Source organism: Acinonyx jubatus, chromosome D3 (assembly GCF_027475565.1).
Source record: "Acinonyx jubatus isolate Ajub_Pintada_27869175 chromosome D3, VMU_Ajub_asm_v1.0, whole genome shotgun sequence".
NCBI classification, from domain to species: domain Eukaryota; kingdom Metazoa; phylum Chordata; class Mammalia; order Carnivora; family Felidae; genus Acinonyx; species Acinonyx jubatus.
The window spans coordinates 31,651,035-31,667,733 of NC_069392.1; the positions used below are offsets into that span (position 1 = coordinate 31,651,035).

Below are 16,699 nucleotides of genomic sequence, written 5' to 3' on the forward strand. Positions count from 1 at the left end.
GGTCAACTACAAGTTCTTGGGGTTCCCCAACCTGAAGGTTGGTTGTTTGCAGATGCAGGTCTGACAGCCTGACACAAAATGGACAATAAGGAAAGCAATGGCTGTCCTTAGAAGAGCAAGGATCAATAACCAAAGAGTTCTCAAAACCAAGAGTCACCCAAGAGTAATACCCAAAGAACTGGTTCTTCCAAGTGTTTCCTCCTGCTAATCCAAATATAGATAAAGAGGGGCTCTTGCTGTCCTCATTTGATCAGAAATCTGTGAGGCTGACTTGGTATGAATTTTTACTTTTTGCCAGCTTTGTCGGACATCCTGAGTTCTCAGCTAAAACCTCTAAAATGATTGAGGTGTCCCACCTGTCCTTTGTGATAGTCAAAACTCTAGTGGAGTAAAGAAAAAACAAAAACAAAAACAAAACAAAAAAACCAAAAACCAAAAAACAACCATCTTTTTCCTCTATTCTCTGAGGTTCGGTGAGTGGGACCTGTGAATTAAAGCTATGAGACAGAGTAACAGGAAAAAAGTTTATTTTGCAGGCACACAGCGCCTTCTCAGAAAAGAAGTAAAAACTCGGAGAAGCAGTTAGGCCTGGGGCTTGTATGTCATTTTAAAAAAGGATGATAATTGTGGGGTAGACACTAGACAAAGCAAACTGGGGATTTGGTAAATTGTGGGAAGATGACTAGGAGAAGTATATACTAGTAAGGTTTGTTAGGCAGTCTCAGGTGACTTGTCTTCCAGTACAGGAGAAGGGGACATCTTTAAAAATGGAAATTTCCATTATGAATGGAAGTGAAAGGTATGCCCTGCTTTTAGTCAGATGGGGTGTGGTGGTGTAGACTCTTGACGTGTTTGTTTCTCAGTGCCTTCAAGGTAAAAATAATCATTATGCCAAAGTGGCATGTTCTGGTCTCCTTCACAAGTTTCCATAGCGAAGAGGTTGGGGGCAGGTTCCCCCAAATGTATCCCTTTCGCCTGTGGACTATCTTGGGCTGAAGGTGATGGAGACCCTGTGGGCTCAAGAGAAACTTTTGCCCCTCCCTTAACTATGGAGAAGAATTTCAGTTGGGGCTCTTTCCAAGAATAAGAATTGTTACCAGAGATAAACTTTATCTGAGTGACCCACGTGTATGGTGAGGCAAAGGTATGTGAATTGCATGCCTTCCCTCTGAAGTCCCAGACCCTTACTGCTTTCTTCTTAGTTCAGGATGACATATATACCCCATTTGGAATTTCCATGTCTGTGTGGATTCCCAGGACATACGACATTAAGTTTGACTTTCTTCTGTTAACCTGTCTCATGTCAATTTGATTCTTAGTCCAGCTAGAGAGACCTTGAAGGGGGCAGGATATTCTTCCTCCCCGACAGTGGGGTACACACCCCCAGCATGGCTGATTCCAAGTGATGTTACCAGTGTGATGTCACCGCTTGTGGATTTTGGAACAGCGCACATGGCTTCAGCATACCCCTGTCTGTATCTCCTTTCTTCCACATCAAGAGTCCTGGTATCAGGGGCACAGGGCCTGATATATTAGAATATCCCACAGTTATTAAGTTGCCTTATCCCCTGTTATACATGCAAAAGTGTTAGAGTAACACCATAAATACCTTTGTTAGCAATATGCTTACTGAAAACAGCAATTTGTTTTTGCATTGTGCTCTCCATTCTTCTATTTAAAAAAAAAAAGTTGTTCTACATCTATTTTGTCAGGGTGCATAGCTATTACATACCATACTCTCTCTTTTAACCAGAACTTGGTCTGAGTTCAAAAGGAACTGTATCTCCGATGTTCACCATCAATGCTTTTACATCAATGTCTCTCCCTCGTCCCTTCAATTGTCCAAAGCTTGTTTTCTGGAAGAAATCATGGGAACTCAATTCTCTGAATTCTTGCATGTTGATAACAGTTGTCTATGACTCTAACACTTGAAATTCCATTTTGCTGCATATAAAAATCCTTGGTCACATTTTCTTTCCTCATGAAATCAGAGTAGGTATACTCTGTTTTCTCCTGTCAAAGTCGGACGATAATCTTGTCAGGGAGCAAGAACTCCTGTCCCCTTCAAGGTCTTTCTAGCTGGACTAAGAATCAAATTGACATGGGACAGATCCATAGGGGAGAATCAAATGTAGCAGTGTACTTAACGGGGAATCCACAGAAACACGGAGATTCCAAAGACACTCAGAATGAGGCGTGCATGTGTCCCTCAAGGGGGTAGGGGTCCGGGACTTCAGGGGAAGACATACAATCCTCAGGAATAATGTAAAAGAGTAAATGCTTGGTAAACAAATGTTTGCTGAGCCACTTGGACACATGGGACATAGAGGACTTTGGTCAACAGGTCTTGCTAGGCTCCTTCTTGGCAACCACACCTGGTAGTATAATGTGGTGATCTGTGGTGATAGCTCCCTTCCCAGAACAGGTCCTCGAATTCTTTTTAGGCACTTGTGGGGGAAGTAAAGAGCTTTTTTTTTTTTTTTATGTATCTGCTGGGTTTTGATTGCTTTTTCGACTCACAATAATCTTCGTGCCAAAGTAGCCCATCTTGGGGTGGCCTGCCCTAGTTCCTACAATATCAATATTTTTCCCTCATAAATCACTTTTTGCCTAGATGCCCAAATATATTTTCTTAGCATGTTTCTTTAAAAATCTCATCATCTTACTGGAATGTGTCTTAATGCTGAACATTCTGAATTAATATTCTCAGGTACATAGGGAGTGCTTTCAATATGCTTCAAATATTTTTTGAAAAGTGCATTTTTTATTTCAGAAAAACCTTCTTGAATTACAGGTTTTAGAATTGTTCTCTGCTATTACTTTTCATCTTTAGGGACTCCTGTTATCTGTAAGATATTCTTGCCTATCCTCCATATTTGTCATATTCTTTGAAGCTCATTTTACCTTTCCTCCATTTCTTTTTGATTTTAAGATCATTGTTTATTTCCTTTCACGGTCCTTTTGGTTTCTGTTTCTTCATTTTTCTTCTCTTATTTCCAATTCTTTCCTGAGTTGTTACTTCATTTCTGAGTTTCCCTAGTCCTGATTTAGTCTGCCTTCATTCTCTTGATGTCTTTAGCTTGTTTTGAAATCATAGGCTCTGGCTCGGGTGTGTTTTGTGGGCATGTCTTTGTGGCGTGCTTTTGTTGTCTGTACTTCTTGCTCAATTTTCTTCTGATGACAACTTTGATAGTTTTCAACCATGAGTCTTTAAAAAAATTTTTTTTAAGTTTATTTGTTTTGAGAGAGAGAGGACAAGTGGGGTAGGAGCAGAGAGAGAGGGGAGAGAATCCCAAGCAGGCTCCGCACTGTCAGCACAGAGCCCGATGCAGGGCTCGAACTCACAAACGGTGAGATCATGACCTGAGCCTAAATCAAGAGTCCGACACTTAACAGACTAAACCACCCAGGCTCCCCAACCATGATTCTTTTCTAATGCACATTCTTACGTGAATTTACTTCTCCTCGGCATCCAAAAGGAGCGCTTTTGCTAGTTCACTTAACAATGCCTTCTGTTTTTTGTGAGTATGTTAAAATATGCAAGCTTGCCTACTGAAATTTCTCTTTTCCTTCTTTTCTCTTTTCCACATTTCTCTTGTCCTTGTCCTGCAAAATTCTTATTGCATCCTAGGAGTTTCCACCCCATGGAGGGTCTTATCTTTATCCCTGTGGAGAAGGAAGGATTGTTCTAACCCTTCAGGTCTATTCGTGGGCTCCTTGCATTTACTGCTATTGGATGGATGACCTTCCTATTTTTTGATGATGTTCTTTCCATAGGGGAAACTCAATGCTGTTTCAGGTTTCCTCTTTTTTTTTTTTAATGTTTATTTATTTTTGAGAGGGAAACAAAGAGACAGAGAACGAGCAGGGGAGGGGCAGAGAGACAGGAAGAGAGAAAATTTGAAGCAGGCTCCAGGCTCTGAACTGTCAGCACAGAGCCCGACGCGGGGCTCAAACCCATGAACCATGAGATCATGACACCTAACTGGCTGAGCCACCCAGGCACCCCAGGGTTTCTCTATCTTTAGGTCCATTAGACGTTTTATTGTTCCCCTGTTTCTGCTCACACGTACTCTGATAGCACCAAATCTTGCAGCTATGCTGTGATTCATCCTCACTGCCTTTACATTTTGGGGTCTGTGGGGATACCTTGTCAACTAATTTTGTCCCAAGCATTGTCCAGGGGTTTTGGTTTTGTTATCTAGTTACTCAGTCCACTGCACCTAATAGATAAATGGCCCTTGATCCATGTTAAAAAAAAAAAAAAAAGGGAAATTTTAATGAGTTAGTCTTAATAATTTGCACCCTGGACTCTGACTTGAAATAAACACATCAGGGCAGAACAAATCAGAATAATCCTCCTGGGAAAGCACTAACCAAGCTGCTTAAAAGCAAGTTTCCTGAAAAGTAATTAAAGTTCCCTAAACTAGAATCTCTGACAATAAATAATATATCTTAATGTTTTCAATTTATCCAATATATGGTAGTTGCCCCCCTTATCTGAATTTTGCTTTCGGTTACCTGTGGTCAACCATGGTTTAGAAGCAGATAATCTTCCTTCTGATGTATGATCAGAAGGTCAAAAGTAGCCTAATTCTGTATCACATGCCTACGTTACTCACTTCATCTTATCACCTAGGCATGTTATCATCTCACATCATTATAAGAAGAAAGATGAGTACAGTGTGATAAGATATTTTGAGAGAGAGAGACCACATTCACATAACTTTTATTATAGTATAACATTATAATTGTTCTATTTTATTATTAGTTGTTGCTATTAATCTCATACTGTGCCTAATTTATAAACTAAACTTTATCATAGGTATATATGTATGCATAGGAAAAACCAGTATATGTAGAATTCAGAACTATCTGCCATTTTGAGCATCCACTGGGGGTCTTGGGATCTACCCTCCATGGATAAGGGGGCATTGCTATATTTTTACTGGGAATTAGTTATGTGTTGTATATTCTGTTATAAGCTATTCTAGATAGGAATAGGTATGAAACATAGCCCCTCTCCTCAAGGAGTTTCTAATTTAGTTAGGATTATATTGGATACCTGAAGTAGGAAGGTGATTTGTAAACTGCAATGCTATAAACCATGTCAGTCATTTAACCTCTTGCTGCAGGGGTCTCATGTGAAAACTCCCCTTCTCCATTGTTCTCTGTAATTTATGAAGATCACATTGCATGCACTACTTGGAGGGAAGGAAAAATGGATAGACCAGGTTGTTGTTGTTTTTGACCTTTATAACCTAAAACAGAACCCTGAAGAGGAGCAGAATTTGCCACCTCAAAATGTCTGTTCAGCTTAAGGATTGTTGTTTTGAGCTAAAGGCAATGAAAACTGGTCAGATTCAGGAAAAGCCCTTTACTGCCTCCTCAGTTGCCTAAACTTACATTGCAAAGGGGGGCCTGTATCAGGGAGAGAGTTATTACCTTTTTACCTAAGAAACTTATGTATATAATAGGTCAACCATTGTTTTCTAAACATCTCCTCTTGCCTTCCTGTGAATGGCCTTCCTTGCCTTTGCAACCCCAGCCACCAACCCCTTTCGTTAGTTCAGGATGCTATATAAGCCTCAGTAACCTGGCTGCGGGCTGCGGCTGCCTTTTGGAATACACACACACACACACACACACACACACACACACACATATACATTATATATACACATATATACATATACATATATATACATATATACATATGCATATATATACATATATACATATATATATACATATACATATATATATATGTATATATGTATGTTTTTTATTTGTTAGTTTGTTTTTTTGAGTAGACTTCATGCCCAGCATGGAGCCCAACGTGGAGCTTGAACTGACGACTCTGAAATCAAGACCTGAGCTGAGATCAAGAGTCAGATGCTTAACTGACTGAGCCACCCAGGTGCCCCTGGATCTTATATTTTTATGGGGCTTTTGTAAATACTGTTAAAAAGAAACCACAAGCCCAAAATGGAGTCACTTGTGCTAGGCCATGTCACCAAACCAGGGCTTAATACCTAACCTAATTGTGGCTGCAACCTCCACCAGAAATGTAGTCTTAACTGAGAAGTCAGGAATTTTGTGGTCAGCATCAATAAGGTAATGTGGCACATAGGCCCTCTCTGCCCCCAAAGAAAGATGAGGTACCCCACCTAATAAGACCCTTTTGTCCCCAAATGAAGGTGACCTCACTTGAAATAATTTTTTTTCCTGTTTATGACTTATTTGTCCTGCCTTTAAAAACTTTCCCTTTCTGTAGCCCTTTGGAGCTCTCCTCTCCTTGCTAGATGGGCTGTCGGTGATTCATGAATTCATGAATGAAGCCAATTAGATCTTTAAAATTTCCTCAGTTGAATTTTTGTTATTTAATAGTAAAAAGTGTGTGTGTGTGTGTGTGTGTGTGTGTGTGTGTGTGTGTGTGTGTGTAAGTAGGCTCCATGTCTAGTGTGGGGCCTGAACCCATGACTCTGGATCGAGTCACATGTTCTACTGACTGAGCCAGCCAGGCGCCCTGAAATTTGTTTGTTTTTACCTGTTAATCTGTTCTTATCAATTTGATTCGACCAGTTAAAGAACCTACAATACAGGAAGGGAAAATGTTTCCATCCCCCAAAGGATGTTTACCTTAAGAAAAAAATCGCAATGGTCAAAGAACCAAATCTAAGTCGCAAATGGATAACCGAGGTAGGAAATGGCTCCTTTAAGTTCTTTTGCCATCTTGAGCAAGAACTCAATGTGTCAAATCAAGATTGATAAACCAGATAAACTGAGAATAGTAATTTACATGCAAACAATTCTCTCATTTATAAAATTGTTAGTGAGCTCTCATTCTGCTTTTGTGTTCGATTTGCTTTTTTGCTGTTTGCATACTTGTATCTCCCCCTCTCCCTCCCTCCCCCTCCCCCAGCCCTTCACAGCTTGGTTTTGGTGCCTTTTTAAAAATTTTCCTGGTGATTGTCTATAGAGTTCAGTACTGTGTATAGCCGAGTCAGGAATCTGCTCTGTCAGATATCCTGGGACTCTCTGGACTTTGGCTCTTCTCTTGAAATGAGGGTAGAATATCATGTAGGGCAGATGGAACACTACATTGTCCCCCAACATGACTCCCAGTGTATACATCCTGTTGAATCTTCCCTTTGAGTGAAGGTGGGACCTATGAATGTGGCAGAGTAGGGTGTGATACATGGTAACAGTGAAGTGTAAAGGTATTTAAGGTCCCTAACAAGTTGACATTAAGTCAATCAAAAGAGAGATTATTTTAGGTGGGCCTGATTTATCATGGGACTCCTTTAGGTCTAGAGAAGAAACAGAAGAAGTCAGATAGATTTGAACCAACAGCAGCAGATGTTGGCCTTGAAGAAGCAACTGCCATGCTGTGGGAAGTGCCATGGGGCAGGCACAGCGGGAGGTCCTGGGAGCTGAGAGCTTGGTCCTATAATCACATGGAGCTGAATTCTCCCAGCAACCATGAACTGGAGGAAGACTCGAAACAGAATGTTGTAAATTGCTCAGTTTGTGGTAACTTGTTACCCAGCTATAGAAAGCGAATACACAAAAGTCCTTCTGCTGAATGTCAGGATTCATACTGTCTCTCCCCTCAGCTTTGTCTCTGTCTCACAGCACAATCCCTAGAATAATCTGTGAAAATTTAGCCCCTAGGAACAGAAAGTCTCAATGCATGTCTGTTGCATTGCATGGGTGAATGAAGGCAAGAGTGCAAATAGCTGGATACTCCGGAGTTTCTGCTTCATGTGTTTCACTTTTCTCCAAGGTGTTCATGCACAGGATGCAAGTAAATATTTTTCTATAGGGCAATTATGGTTAAAGTGCCAGAATGATTGCTCAACTATGTCCCTGAGGCTGTCTGATCCTGGACTTTTGTTTGTTGGGAATTTTTTGATTACTGATTCAATTTCTTTGCTGGTAATTGACCTATTCACATTTTCACTTTCTTCCTGATTTACTTTTGGGAGTGTATATGCTTTTAGGAATTTACCCATTTCTTCTAGGTTGTCCAAGTTGTTGGCATATAATTTATCATAATGTTCTTTTATAATCCTTTGTATTTCTGTGATGTCAGTTGTTATTTCTCCTCTTTCATTCCTGACTTTACTTGAGTCTTCTTCTCTTTTTTTTTCTTTCTTTCTTTCTTTCTTTCTTTCTTTCTTTCTTTCTTTCTTTCTTTCATGAGTCTGGTTAAAGGTTATCAATTTGTTGATCTTTTCAAAGAAGCAGCTCCTGGTTTCATGTGTTCTATTGTTCTATGTGGAACAATCTGTCCTATTGTTTTTTAGTTTCTGCTAACTTTCTGTTCTAATCTATTATTTCCTTCCTTCTACCGGTTTTGTTTTTGTTTTTCTTCTTTTTCTAGCCCTGCTAGATACAAGGTTAGGTAGTTTGAGATTTTTCTTGCTTGAGGTAGGTCTGCATTGCTATAATCTTCTCTCTTAAAAAGCTTTTGCTGCAGCCCAAAGATTTTGGACCATCGTGTTTTTGTTTTCATTTGTCTCCATATATTGTTTGATTTCTTTTATTTCTTGGTTGACTCATTCATTGTTTAATAGCATGTTATTTAGCCCCCATATATTTGTGGTCTTTCCACATTTTTTCTTGTGGTCGATTTCGAGTTTCATAGCGTTGTGCCTGGAAAAGATGCATGGTATGACTTCAATCTTTTTGAATTTGTTAAGACTTGTTTTGTGACTTAACATGTGATCTATTCTGGAGAATGTATCATGTGTTCTTGAAAAGAATGTGTTATCTGCTGTTTTAGGATGGGATGTTCTGAATATATCTGTTAGATCCATCTGGTCCATTGTGTCATTCAATGCCACTGTTTCCTTGTTGATTTTGTGTTTGGATAATCTATCCATTGATGTAAGTGGGGTATTAAATTCCCGTACTATTATTGTATTACTATCAATTACTTCCTTTATGTTTGTTATTAGCTGCTTTATGTATTTGGTTGCTTCCACGTTGAGAGCATAAATACTTATAATTATTACATCTTGTTGAACTGTTCTGTTTATGATTATATAGTGTCCTTCTTTGTCTCTTGTTACAGTCTTTGTTTTAAAGTCTATTTTGTCTGATAATAAGTATTGCTATCCTGGCTTTCTTGTCACTTCCATTTGTATGATAAATGCTTTTCCATCCCTTCACATATTAATTATACTTTTAATGATACTTTTTAAAAGGACATATATAATTCTTTTTCAAATTAAAATGCATCATAATAATTTTGTTAAGTTGGATTCTGTTATGCTTCAGGTATAAATGAAGTACTTTTATTTTTATTTTTTTAAGTTTATTTATTTATTTTGAGAAGGAGACAGAGAGTGGATGAGCAGAGGAGGGGCAGAGAGAGAGAGAGAGAGAGAGAATCCCAAGCAGACTCTGTACTGTCAATGCATGGAGCCCGACATGGGGCTCAGTCTCACAACTGTGAGATCACGACTTGAGGCAAAATCAAGAGTCAGATGCTTAACTGACTGAGCCACCCGTGCACCCCATGAAGTACTTTTAAAATGTATCATAGTTAGGTCTATGTTTTTTGGACTTAGCAAACATTACAAAAAATTTTAACCATACACAAGAGTGGAGAGAAATATAATGAATGCTTATATTGGTTTTCTATTGCTGCTGTAACAAATCACTATGAATTTAGTGACTTAAGGCTACACAAACTTGTTACTGTTCTGTAGGTCAGTAGTCCAAATGAAGTCCAACTGGGCTAATCAAGGTGGTTCTGTGAATGAATCCATTTCCTTGCCTTTTACAGCTTCTAGGGGGCTACATGCCCACATTCCTTGGCTTGTGGCCCCTTCCTTCCTCCATCTTCAACATCACTAACAGCAGGTGGAGTCCTTGTTAGGCTGCATCTCTCTGACCCTCCGCTATGCACTGAATGTTTGTGTCCCTCCAAAATTCACATGTTGAAATCCTAATGACCGTGGTGATGGTGGTTAGAGGTGAGGCTTTGGGGAGGTGTCCAGTCCTGAGGGTGGAGGCTTCATGAATGGGATCAGTGTTCTTATAGAAGAGACTTCCTGGGGCTCCCTCACCCCTTCTACCATGTGAGGGCACAGTGAGAAGGTGCCAGTGATGAACCAGGAAGGTGGCTCCCAATTTTCAGCAACCATGCTGGTACCTCAGTCTTATATTTCCAGCGTCCACAAGTTTGAGAAATACATTTGTGTTGTTGATAAGCCACTCGGTATTTTGTGTTTTGTTATAGGACTGACACTCCTGTGTTACCTCCCCTAACTGACACAGCTGTCCTTCCATAGGGAAGGACCCAGTGATTAGACTGGATAACCCAGGCGAACTTCTCACCTCAAAGTCCTTAACCTTAATCACACTTGCAAAGTCCCTTTTCCCATGCAAGGTAACATAGTCACAGGTCCGGAGATTGGGATGTGAAAGTCTCTGGGGGGCCATTGTTCTTCTACCCACTAAGCCATGCACCCCTCTTCTTGCTTCAACATTACCAACATTTTGCCAATGTTGTTTCTTCTACTTCCCTGTTTGCTTTTCAATTTCCTGCAATATTAAAGCAAATTCCAGAAATCTTATAACTTGGCTGTACTTTAGTTTCTCTAACCTTAAAAAAAAATTAACCACAATAGCATTATCACAGCAAAATCACCAACAATTCTTTGCACATCCATTCCACGTACAAGTTTCCCAATCTTTAATTCTTTTTTTTGAAAGCTAGTTTGTCCTAATTCTGACCCAAACAAGACCCACATACTTGCTTTGGCTCAATGTGTCTCTCAAGCCTGCTTTATAACAAATTTCCCTCCCCTCCTCTCTCCTTTTTTTTTTTTTTTTTTCCTGATGCTGTTTATTTGTTGAATAAAGAAGGTAGGCCATTTGGGCTGTAAAAATTCCACATTCCGGATCCAGGGAATTGCTTCCTGGTGGTGTCATTTAACCTGTTCGTTTGGTCCTATATTTCTTTAAGCTTGGAGTTAGTTATAGGCTTTACTGGATATATTTACTTTTTTTTTTTCTAGTTAGTGAGAATACTTTAGAGATGACGCTGTGTACTTCTGTTGCATCATGACGGTGTGCATATGGTGGCAAGTTGTGATGGTAAAATTGTTAACCAGGAGGTATTTGAAAATATTACGATATTCAGGGGCAACTGGGTGGCTCAGTCGGTTAAATGTCCAACTTCGGCTCAGGTCATGATCTCGCAATTCGTGGGTTCCAGCCCCGCATCTGGCTCTGCGCTGACAGCTCAGAGCCTGGAGCCTGCTTCGAGTTCTGTGTCTCCCTCTCTCTCTCTCTGCCCCTCCTCTGCTCATACTCTCTCTTTCTCTCTCAAAAATAAATAAATGTTAACAAATTTTTTTAAAGAAAATATTACAATATTCTTAATAAATAATAATGTTTCCATTTACTGCTTACTTACCAGATAGCAGGCATTTAGCTGGTTGCTTTCTATACGATTTCTATTATATCTCTGCACATTAAGTATACTCAGCAAAAATATACTAGAATTCGTTGGTTGGGAGACCCTGTGTGTTATTGCTTCGAGCTTCAGTTTTACTTCTTGTAACGTGGGGTAATGGTTCTTGCTCTTAATTTACAAGCTTATTCTGAGGATTATTTGAAGTAATGGATGTGAAGGCCCTTTGAAAAGTAGACCATGCCATGCTATACTGTTATTAACATTAGTTTGAAAAAAATGAAAACTAAGTCCCCAACAGTCGCTCTGATGGCTCATTTATTCATCACACACTCCCTGAAGGCACTTTGCCAGGCCCTGGAGAAGACGACGGTGAGGGAGACCCAGCGTGGGACTCCGGAGCGCGGTCCAGCGGGGCAGGAGGAGGGAGCGAGCAATCACAGCGCCACCCATCGACGCCGCGCGGAGGTCCGGCGGCTCGACTTCCCGCCGCAGACAGCTCCCCGGCGCCCGGGGCGCGGAGCTCGCCTCGAGCCGCAGCCATGCAGACCGGAAGCGAGACCGGGGCCGCCCTGACCCACGAGCGAGGCACCGGGGCCGCCGCAGGGCCGCCCTGACCCGCAACGGCCGGCGCACCCCGCCTCCCCTCACGGGCGCTCGGTGCGCCAAAGGCTTCGCGGCCGCCGCGCCCCCCTCGCCTTCCCGGACGTTGTTCTGGGGGTTCCAGGGAAGCTGCAGCACTAAGGACTCACGGGGAGAGAAAAGTCTAGAAGACATTAAGGATGGCGCAAAGGACCGAGTCGTTGCGGAAGATGCGACCAAGTGTTGGGTTTTGCTTCTTTGCACCGACTGTTTAGGAACGCCGTGAGCCGCTAGGCCCAACCGCTACCAGCTGGTCTGTCCGCACCGCCCGAAGAGTGCCGGGAGCCCGCGTTCCAGAACGCCGGCCCCCGGCGGGGGCGCGGCTGGGGGCGTGCCAGGGGCGGGGCTAGGGCGGGCCTCTCCATGGCGACTGTGCGTTTCCCCGCCCGCCCGAGGCCGGCGGGGCGGGGTTCCAGGGCCGACCGGGACCCGCCGGGCCATCCGCGCGGAAACTGGAAGCTGGCGGGGATGGTCGGCGGGCTCCAGGACAGGTGAAGTGATGGGGGTCCGGCTTGCCCGGAAGCCTTTGCTTTCTGATCCGCCTCCCTTGTTGCTCTCCGCCCACAGCAAGCAAGATTTTCCAGGAATTCTTATGACCGTGTTATATAATATTTAGGCTTCTAGGTTAATTGCTATTTCTTGTTACTGCAAACTGGAACCTCCTTGCCTTTTTAGCATTGCAAGTTAGCCTATTGAAAAAACGGTATTCTGGGAATTAGTCATTCTTTGCTGGCGAATCACGACTACTTAAGTCCCCTGTATTACATCCTAGGGGCCTCTCTCTAGTTTACCTATGTAGACTGACAAAAAAAAAATACGTCTTATTAAAAAAATACCATTTAAGATGGAACATTTAACATGCAAATAGTCATTGATGACACTGTGGTAATATGCTTAAGATAATAGGCAAGTAAGAGAAAAAAACTACAGGTCAGTGCATGTTAAACATGTTTTAATGTTGTTTTTGGGTGGAGGGAATTTAGATATTTAATGATAGCTTTGAAGTTAAAAGTCAACGGATAAAATATTTTGTTCCCAGTTGCGGATTGCAGCTACTGTTCTTATGTGTTGGGCAATGTAGAACAATGTTGCAATATGAACAATATAGAACAATGTTGTAATAATGTAGAGCAATCTTAATATTTTATGCTATAATTTAAAAGAGCTATTCTAGAACAATAACATGTCAGTCATTTCTGTTTAGTGTGTGGTTTTCAGGTTATTTTTGTGTTGTAACGGCCAATCAGCTTCCTTCTCCTTGTGCCACAGGGCAGCAGTCACTGCCCTCTGGGAATTGATGCATCTTCCACTTTAATTAAATAGCTAAACGAATGAAAGATTCTTCAGTAACACACACATTTTGTTTTATTTCAGGTAGAGGTGCTCTGATTTGGGGGAACACAAGCCAACTTAGAGCCTTCATACCAGTCTCATCTACCAGTTGTATCCTTTAAAAGGTGAGAAGGTGACTTAGTGATACTCCCTTGAACACAGGCTCCCAAGACTTCTTTTTAAATATAAAAGTAGTGGCTTTATGGGGTGCCTGGGTGGTTCAGTCGGTTAAGCGTCCCAACTTCAGCTCAGGTCATGATCTCGTGGTTTGTGGGTTTGAGCACTGCATCCGGCTCTGTGCTGGCAGCTCAGAGCCTGGAGCCTGCTTCAGATTCTGTGTCTCCCTCTCTCTCTGCCCGGCCCCTGCTCTCACTCTGTCTCTCTCAAAAACAGATAAACATTTAAAAAAATTTAAATATAAAAGTAGTGGATTTAGATCCAAAAGGAAGCCTTTGCTCTAGGACATTGTTAGCTTGTAGGGTCTTGTGTGTGTGTTTTGTGTTTGTGTGCTGCTTCCTTTTTAAAGAAAATTGTGGCAAAACCTGCATAACGTAAAACTTAACCATTTTAACCGTTGTAAAGTGTACAGTTCGGTGACGTTTAGTACATTCACATTATTCTTCAACCATCACCACTATCCATTTCCAGAACTTTTTCTTTTTCCCAAATTGAAACCCTGTAAATAATGACTGCTCATTTCCCCCCTCACCCACCCTGACCCCTGGCCACCACCGTTTTACTTTGTCTCTATGAACTGTCTACTCTAGTCCCTTATGTAAGTGGAAGCATATAGTGTTTGTCATTCTGTGTCTGGTTTATTTCACTTAGTATAATGTCTTCAGGGTTCACCGTGCTGTATCATGTATCAGAATATCATTACTTTAAATTAAAAAAAATTTAATTGTGGTAAAATATACATAAAATTTACTATCTTGCCAACTTTTCATAGACTTTTTTTTTTTAAAGAGCAGTTTTAGGTTCACAGCAAAACTGAGCAGAAAGTAGAGAGTTCCCATATACCCCTGCCCCCACATAGCACAACCTCCCCCATTATCATCATTCTCCACCAGAGTCATACATCTGTTACAATTGATGAATCTACACTGACATATCAAAATCACCCAAAGTCCATAGTTCACATTAAGTCTGCTCTTGGTGATGTACATCTAAGGGTTTTAACAATGTATAGTGATATTATATCCACGTACTAAATATCCACGTATAAAAATATCCAAGAGTATTTTTACTGCCCTAAATATCCCCTGTTCCCTGCGTGTTCATCCCTCCCTTCCTTCCCCTAAGCTCCCTGGCAATCACTGATCTTTTATGGTATCCATAGTTTTGTCTTTTCCAGAATGGCATATAGAAAGAATCATATAGTATGTAGCCTTTTCAGACTGACTTCTTTTGGTTAGTAATATGCATTGAAGGTTCCTTCATGCCTTTTCATGGCATGACAGCTCATTTCTTTTTCGCACTGAATAATATTCCATTGTGTGAATGTACCACAGTTTACTTATCCATTCACCTATTGAAGGACATCTTGGTTGCTTCAGAGTTTTGGCAGTTAGGAAAACAGCTGCTGTAAATGTTTGTGTGCAGGTTTTTGTGTGGATGTAAGTTTTCAACTCATTTGGGTAAGATAACAAGCAGCATGATTGCTGGATCACAGGGTGAGAGTATATTTAGTTTTGTAAGAAACTGCCGAACAGTCTTCCAAAGTAGCTGTACCCTTGTGTATTCCCACTACTAATGAAGGAGATGGTCTGTTACTCCACATCCTCGCCAGCATTTGGTGTGGCCAGTGTTCTGGATTTTGGTGACTCTAATTTGTGTGTGTGTCTAATAGGTGTGTATCTTGTTCTTGTTTTAATTTGCATTTCTTTAATGACCTGTGATGTGGAGCTTCTCATATACTTATTTGCCATTATACTTCTTTGGTGAGCTGTCCTTGAAGGTCTTCGGCCCATTTTAAATTTATTTTCAATTATTAATTTTTCATTTCCCCCCCAGCTATATTGAAATATAATTGACAAGTAAAATTGTACATATTTAAAATGTGTGATGTGATGATTTGAGATACGTCCCTATAGTGAAGTGGTTATCACAGTCTACACAACCATCAACTAAAACATCCATCCAATCGCATGGTTATTTTTGTTTGTGGTGTGTGATGAGAATGCGTAAGATCTATTGTCTTACTTTTGCCCACTTTCTAACTGGGCTGTTTCTTTTCTTTTCTTTTTTTTTTTTTAAACGTTTATTTATTTTTGAGACAGAGAGAGACAGAGCATGAACAGGGGAGGGTCAGAGAGAGGGAGACACAGAATCCGAAGCAGGCTCCAGGCTCCGAGCTGTCAGCACAGAGCCCGACGCGGGGCTCGAACTCACGGACCGTGAGATCGTGACCTGAGCCGAAGTCGGACACTTAACCGACCGAGCCACCCAGGCGCCCCTCTGTACTCCATTTTTAAGTGTATAGTTCAGTAGGGTTGACATTGTTGTCCAATCTTTAGTGCTTTTCCATCTTGCAAAACGGGATCTACACCCATGAAACAACAACTCCCCGTTTTCCCTTTTCCCAGCCCCTTGGTCACCCCCATTCTACTTTCTGTTTGTATGAATTTGATGACTCTAGTTACCTCTTATAAATGGAATCACATAGTATTTGTCTCTTTGTGACTGGCTCATTTCCCTTAGTATCATGTCCTCAAGATTCATTCATATCGTAGCATGTGTCAGGATTTCTTTCCTTTTAAAGGACTGAGGAATATTCCATTATATATACACACGTGCCACATTTTGTTTGTCCATTGATCAATTGACAGACATTTGGGTTGTTTCCACCTTTTGACTGTTGTGAATAATGCTGCTGTGTACATGGGTGTACCAATATGTGAGTCTCTGCTTTCAGTTCTTTTGAATGTTTACCTGGAAGTGAAATTGTTGGATCATGTAGCAGTTCCATTTTTAATTTTTTGAGGAACCACCACACTGTTTTTTATAGTGGCTGCACCATTTTACATTCCTACCAACAGTACACATGCATTGCAATTTCTCCACATTCTCATCAATGCTTATTATTATTATTATTATTATTTTTATAATAACAATCTTGTTTCTCCCCCTCATCCTTTTCTGTTTTTTTTTTTGTTTTGTTTTTTTGTGTTTTTTTTTTTTGCTGTTGTTTGCTTGTTTTTGAGCAACTTGCATGAGATCACATACTAGGAAATAATACAACTGGGATATAGACTTCCCCAGCTGCTGGATCATGCCATCCCCGGGGCTTAG

At 41.0% G+C, this 16,699-nt stretch overlaps 1 protein-coding gene across 10 annotated transcripts in view; it reads left to right on the top strand.

The window, feature by feature from the left end:
* The window catches only part of MPPE1 (metallophosphoesterase 1), a 54,237-nt gene that overhangs the window by 20,958 nt on the left and 16,580 nt on the right, over positions 1 to 16,699 (top strand). For 5 of the 10 annotated variants that reach the window (XM_027068458.2, XM_053206744.1, XM_015079624.3 and 2 more), the window contains one exon: positions 13,451 to 13,533. The exons of 1 other annotated variant lie outside the window; for it this stretch is intronic. The gene's annotated coding sequence lies outside the window, so the exon portion shown is untranslated. Of the gene's footprint in view, positions 1 to 11,977; positions 12,568 to 13,450; positions 13,534 to 16,699 lie in introns of those variants that run through there. 4 more of the 10 variants (XM_027068463.2, XM_053206746.1, XM_027068457.2 and 1 more) reach the window with 2 other exon arrangements.